Source organism: Octopus bimaculoides, chromosome 12 (genome assembly GCF_001194135.2).
Source record: "Octopus bimaculoides isolate UCB-OBI-ISO-001 chromosome 12, ASM119413v2, whole genome shotgun sequence".
NCBI lineage: Eukaryota > Metazoa > Mollusca > Cephalopoda > Octopoda > Octopodidae > Octopus > Octopus bimaculoides.
The window spans coordinates 49,860,257-49,867,307 of record NC_068992.1 but is presented as its reverse complement, the minus strand read 5'-3'; the positions used below and the strand labels follow the sequence as shown (position 1 = coordinate 49,867,307).

Sequence of the window (7,051 nt, the reverse complement as noted above, 5' to 3'; positions counted from 1 at the left end):
TATATATATATATATATATATATATATATATATGGGAGAATTCACGAAAAAACAACAGACGAAGACAGGTGGTGTAAACAACAAATGGATGTATTAATATAACGCTCGGGAATAGAGAAAGTCTTTAACGTTTCGAGCCTACGCTCTTCAACAGAAAGAAATAAGGAGACATAGATGTGTGTGTGTGTGTGTGTGTGTGTGTGCGAGTAAATAAACACAGACATACACAGAAGCACGAGCCACGTTTAAAGTTGCTTCGCCTACCTGTACTTAACTGTTGCATTACAAGTAAATATAAGTGTTTTTGTAACGCCAAATCGCCAAATCTCTGTGCAAGCCAAATAGTAGAGCAAACACTGAACAATACCTTAGTAATTATTTCATCAAAATATCGAAAACCCTGTCTAAAGACATTAAAGTCCATTTTGCTGCGATGCTGCTGTTGTTCTTTAGCTCCAGGCCAATATTCATCAAGCAACGCTATGTTCAATTACTTCCAAACTAGGACATCTGTTTAGAGCTTATCGATTTTCAATATGGTATTTTGATTTGAAGGAGGTTTGGCATATATTTGTTGCAGGTCAACTGGACACCACAAGTTTTTCTCCCCGTTTGAGGACGTTGTCAATCAACGATGTCTTCCGTCCGCTCCTGGGATAATTGTTAGTCACCTCTATATCAGCACCGACAGTTTCACTAGTAATTTTAATGTTGTGTTCATTAAGATTCCTCTTAAACTCTCCAAAACAGTTTTACCTAGCTAGAAAAGACTTAGTATCAGAGAAAGCACATTACCCTTTCTGCTGATCTTTTGCTTGACTGACCGGTATGTCCAGTCTGCTCATCGATCCTCAAACTCAGGAGCCGCTCTACATTAAATTTTACATCAGATCCACGTGAAAACAATATCCGGACAGTTAACAGAGTGGCTGCTTAAGCACCTGAGCTAATTTTGCCTTTATTGTCATGTGTTGTTCTCACTGTAGACGTTGCAATGTTTGATGCTTTTGCAATATGCCTCAGTTTTTTTTTCCCCCCCTGCATCAAAGCTCTATAAGCATGAAGTTTAACGCAATCCCTCTCCGATTCTTATTAACACTACTCCATTCGCTTTCACTTAGTAGTCTTTTCCCCAGTCATCCTGAATTTTATAGTTAAATCCAACGGCTTTGTATTAGACAAGAAAAGCACAGCAAATAGTAAAAGAATAGACGAAAATTATTGGTTTCATTGCTTCCTACCCAAGAATGGAAATGATACAAAGAAAAAGTCGGAGGGGTGATGTCGATTTGTAGGAGTTGTACGATGCGGAGGGAAGTGAGGTGTGATTAAAGTCAGGTTAATTGAATTTGGGGACGCAAAAATAAGGTAGAAAAAAAGAAGAGTTGGATATGTATTGGCAAGAATATTGAGAAAAATCAAAAGCAAAGTTACTTGAATTAGCGCAAACTCAAACATGATTGTGAATGGAGGACGGGAAAAGATCATGTCGATAGTCCCATGACCAGAGCGAAATCCGAACATGTATGTAGATGTGTATGCATGAATATATATATATATATATATATATATGCGGAGTAGATGGAAGAGGGACAACTGACGAAGGGGTATACTCTTTGTTTTGTTGTTGTCTTTTCCTTATATTTTTAAAATAAAGGTATAGGCACACACAAACACTCACGCGCACTCAGCAAACGCACACAGGCGTATACACAAAACGCATAAATACATACATACATACACACACGCGCGTACGCAAGCACACACACACACATATATACACACACACACACACATATATATATACAAACATACGTACACACACGCGCATGCGCGCTCACTCACACATATACACACACACACACACACATGCTAATGTATATACATTTATGTACTTGATTTTGTTTGTTGCATATGCTTGCTTATCTGTGTGTACATATATATGTATCGATAATCAAAATTTCGATAATTTAACCACTAACGAGAAAATTATAACATAAAAAGATAAAAGAGCATACGTACTGTAAAAAGACCATAGAATAATCACCAGGAAAATGTATTCCCTTCCATCATTTTATGCACCTCAGTCATTGAGAAGGCGTGTATACATACATACATGTGTGTGTGTGTGTGTAATCGCGTGTGCACCTGTACGTGAGTGAGCGAGCGTGTGTATAATGTATATCTATATTTTGATAAAGTTTATACTGGTGTTGGTAAGCTTACTTGCTTCATGGTTGTTTTAAAATGTGAACAGTGACCAAGTTTGAGGAAATAAAAGCTGAAAACTGAAGTCAGTAACGAGAAATAAGATTATTTAATGTTTCAAACTGTTTTAATCCTCCCAGCAGAAAAATGAATAAAACAAACCTGTTTCACTTTCACTTTCATTTCTGTCTGATTGTGTTTCTTAAGAAGTATTGGAACACACCACGCATGTTGATACGTGTTTTCTGGTTAATCGCGTGTGTGTGTGTACGTCCTTGTTAGGAAATCACTCCAAGAGAAGGGAAACTAATGTTAAACCTGCAAATCAATGGCAGCCAATGATATTGACTAGTTCTTTTTTGGGGTATCTATCATCGTTGTTTAGAGAGTTAGATCAGTTGTGTGCAATGCCTCTCCTCTCTTTAAAATGCATCATGTACAAGTATCGCTTGATGTACCAGTATTGTCATCTTATGTTTGAGAACGAAGAAAAGGCCATCATGTATGTATATATGCATGCATTCATACTCATATGTATGTATATGTGTTGTGTGTATGTGTGTGTGTACATACAAGTATATATATATATATATATATATATATATATATATATATATATATATATATATATACACACATACACACACACACACACACACACACACACTTGGAGTAATTGTTGATAACAATCTAAGCTGGAGTTCTCACGTAAACAGCAAGGTTGACTTGGCCCGCAAGACGTTCTCCTGGATTCTAAGAACTTTCCGGTCTAGTGATGCCCACATCATCACCCTTTTCTACTCTACTTTTACCCGACCCCCGCCTTGAATATTCTTGCCCATTGTGGTCTCCCCACACGAAGCAACTCAGTGTGAAAGTGGAAACATTCCAGAGTGGAAACATCCCAGAAAAATATAAACTTTCCAGAGACAATATAAAGCCAAGATGGACTCAAATGTACCACAGTCTGATGAAGGCTTGCAGACCGAAACTTCGAAGTCACTGAAAAAATTATTCTTGAAACACACATACATACATACATACAAGTGAGCGCGCGGTATTTAACGTGTGTTTTTAAACTATTGCAATAAATGATTTCCTTGTCAAAAAGTTAGCGGGGCCCACGCAGAGATGCCTGCTTTTATTACATTTTGTTTTACTTCTACTTTCTATTATTTTCCCTCTGTTTTGCTTTTAGCAAGAGAGGACAGAACAAGAGTTTATGTTAATACCTACAATAAAGAATCAAGTGCAAGCAAGACTTTAAACGTTTCCAACATCAATAAACTAGCTTCGAGGTATTTTTACACACGCACGCACGCGCTCATATCATGATGGAGCGGGGGAAGCACCATTGGCGACAGCTCTTGTACTGATGTATGATAAAAATAATATCAAACAGTCATGGCGAGGAAATGTAGCAATGTAACAACAGATCAATAACGGTGACGGTTCGATAAGCTTTCAGTTACAAAGTGAAACGTTTTTTTTTTAAATATATGTATGTGTTGTGGGCATGTGTGTGAGTGAGTGTGTGTGTGTGTAAATATGTAATATCTATGTATGCATTATGAATGAATGTAAGAGAGAGTCTGTGTGCACATGTGTGACCGTGTGCATGTAATGTATATATGTGTGTGTATATATGTATGCATGTATATATATATGTATGTATATATATATATATATATATATATATGCGTGTGTGTATGTATGCCTATGAACATGTGTATGCATATAGATATATATATATACACACAATATATATACACATACGTGCATATACATGCACATATACGCACAGACTCTGACATGTACACACACACACACACACACACATACCCCTATGCACACACATATGGCGCTAGAGCTTTGGATCGGATGACTTGCAGTATTCCATTTTGTTTGCCATTTTTCACTTCAAATCCCATCTCCTGCTGACAAAATATGCTAATCGAGCTCCCCTAATGTTTCAGCTGACCCCGATCGATGGGACCACACCATTTGAGAGGGGATAAACTGTAAGGGGATTTTAAAGTCCCGTGCCCTTTAACGGCTATCGAATACCCACCAAGACACACGAAAGGATACTGATGTGTGTGTGTGAAGAATAATTTTATCAGTGACTTCGAAATAATTAACCCATTATTTTGCTGGTTTTGCATCCATCACTCCCAACCCACTTTTGGCCGCCCCATTTCCGCTCCACTTTTCTTCAACGCCATTCCCACCACCACCTGGAACTTTCCACCGCCCCCAGGGACTGGGGATGTACCACCCACTTTTAGAAACCACTGTCGAGCGCATGGACGAGCAAATCAGAACCATATAAATCTTAGAGGGCGGCTTTTATTGATGTCCATAAGAAACAAAAATTAAAACAATTATTTATTGAAATGGGCTGTAAAAATTAGGTAACGTGTGTGTGTGTATGTATGTACAGGTTTGGCCATAAGTTACCCGACAGTAAACCAAAATTCTGTCTGTAATTCTGTATTGACTCGGATGGAAAAATGTGTCGCTCAAGAAGGACTTCAGTTTGAACAATTTTCATGATGTTTCATATTTAGATGCTTTTATTAAATTCATTCAGTTGTTAAACATAAATAAATCTTGGAATTAAATGGTTTTGATTTACTGTCAGGTGACTTTTGGTCAACCCTGTTTAATACATAATATATATTACATTTATTTTATAATATATACTATTTATATCATATACATACATATATTGTAATATATATACAATAAATTCGTACTTAGTCATGCTACGACGCTGCTGGACGAATTTTGTCTGCTACTGATGTATTTATGTTTTCCTACACTATATATCTGTAACAGATTCTTTCTCGAGAAGAATACCTCAGTTTTATAAGGCTTTCACCGATGTATCTTCATTAAGCATGATACACAGATTACTATTTTGAACAAATACTGCTTCTGTTGCTAATGATGAATTAATACACACACACACACATCGTACTGTTCCATGATGGTAAGATCAACAAAAGAAGATCTACTTTATTCTTGCTTTTTTCCTCGACCTGTCTTCCATTTTTAGTTCGTTGTGCTAAAAGGGCAGTGCGTGATGATTGAGCTAGGTCACCAGTATCAAAAAATACTACCTGGCATGCTCTCAGCGCATGAAACTAGTAGTAGCACATAAAATATATAGTGTGTTTATTAAATAATGTGTGTGTGTGTGTGTATTCAATAATATGGATCTATATCGACTGCTAGGGTATTATTTTTACTTCACTCAACACACTTTTTATAATTTTATTCATCATCATTCTCAAGAGTAACAAAGCTGCGAAAATAGACTATTTACCGTTTCCACGGATGAATGCTGTGCTCTTTTTTCCTTCTTGAAATAACTGCACTGCAATATATATTTGCAATTATATAAGCATCTATCTATCTATCCACCTACCTACCTACTTGCCTGCCTATCTATCTATCTATCTATCTATCTATCTATCTATCTATCTATTTATCTATCTATCTTTCTATTTTGTGTGTCCTCATTGCATTATCGAATTCTTTGAAATAAATATAGATATATTTTTGCGAAACAACCATTTTTGGTGGACAGTAGATGAAAATATAACAATCATTTACTTCATTGTTCGACTTTCACTTTGTGAGGGACGTATTAGATACTACGCATCAACATACACATGAAGAAAGAGAGGGAGAGAGAGAGTGTTTGTGAGGGGGAGAGCGAGAAAGAGAGAGAGAGTGTATAGGGGAGAGCGAAAAAGAAAGAGAGAGAGAGTGCGCTGGGAAGAGCGAGAAAGAGAGAAAGTGTATGGTGGAGAGAGAGTGGGAGAGACCGACATACTTTCGTGACTGCTGTTCACTCGTGAGCAAAGAAGACCATCACTGACCATGCACTCAGACAAGAAAAGAAGTGTGCCCTTCTAAATTATTACGCTATTTTCTCCTGGAATTGTATTCCCATCTGACCTTGTACCTTCCCTTCGAAAAATCCATGTGTATGTATTCTAATTTTGGTACAAAGTTAGAGCTTTGTGAGGAGGAAGAAGTCGATTCCACCTACCTCTATGTTATTTTATCAATTCCGAAAGGATGAAAAATAAAGTCGGCCTCGCCGGAATTTGAAGTGAGAACGTGAAGAGTCGGAAGAAATGCCGCTAAGCATTTTGTCCGATGCAGTAATGATGCCGCCAGCTAGCCACCTTATAGTTATCCTATACACACACTCGCACACGCATGCACACACACACACACACACACACGCACACACGCACACACACACGGACACACATGTACACACACACACACACATGAGTATGAATGTTCACGATGAGAAAATATTTAGCAAAAGAAAAATATAATGGTGTTTGCGTTTGGTTGTATTCTTTACAATATTTATTTCTTTATCTTTCCTTTGTAAGTTCAAATTCCCACATAACCAAGTTTTCCCTTTCATTCTTATGGGATCGATGGTTTTATTATTATCGGTTTACTAAAAACGATCGTTTTGAATGCATTATATTCCCAAGCCATTATAATTAAATCATTAACATTTTGTCCTGATGAAAACACAAACAAAATCAATAATGCACAAAATATATCAAAAATTCAAAATAAAAAAAAATGTCGCACACATAGTCTTCTGACTCTTAAAGAATCGGTTAATCTTATAATTTATTATACGTTTTTTTTTATTACTTTAATTACTTTTTTCCTCATTTGTGAAAAATTCAGGCTTTTATCTTTCTTTTGTTACGAGTAACCCCGACTATCTTTATTGTTGATGCTGTCATATGGTATGGATACTGTTGTATTATTTGGTTGTTCTTATGCAAATATTAGC

General features: G+C 36.7%; 1 protein-coding gene across 1 annotated transcript in view; it reads right to left on the bottom strand.

The window, feature by feature from the left end:
• LOC106873718 (uncharacterized) overlaps nt 1–2,157 on the bottom strand; it is a 53,655-nt gene extending 51,498 nt beyond the window's left edge. The window contains exon 1 of the mRNA XM_052972186.1: nt 2,023–2,157. The gene's annotated coding sequence lies outside the window, so the exon portion shown is untranslated. The remainder of the gene's footprint in view (nt 1–2,022) is intronic.
• Nucleotides 2,158–7,051: the final 4,894 nt, after the last annotated feature.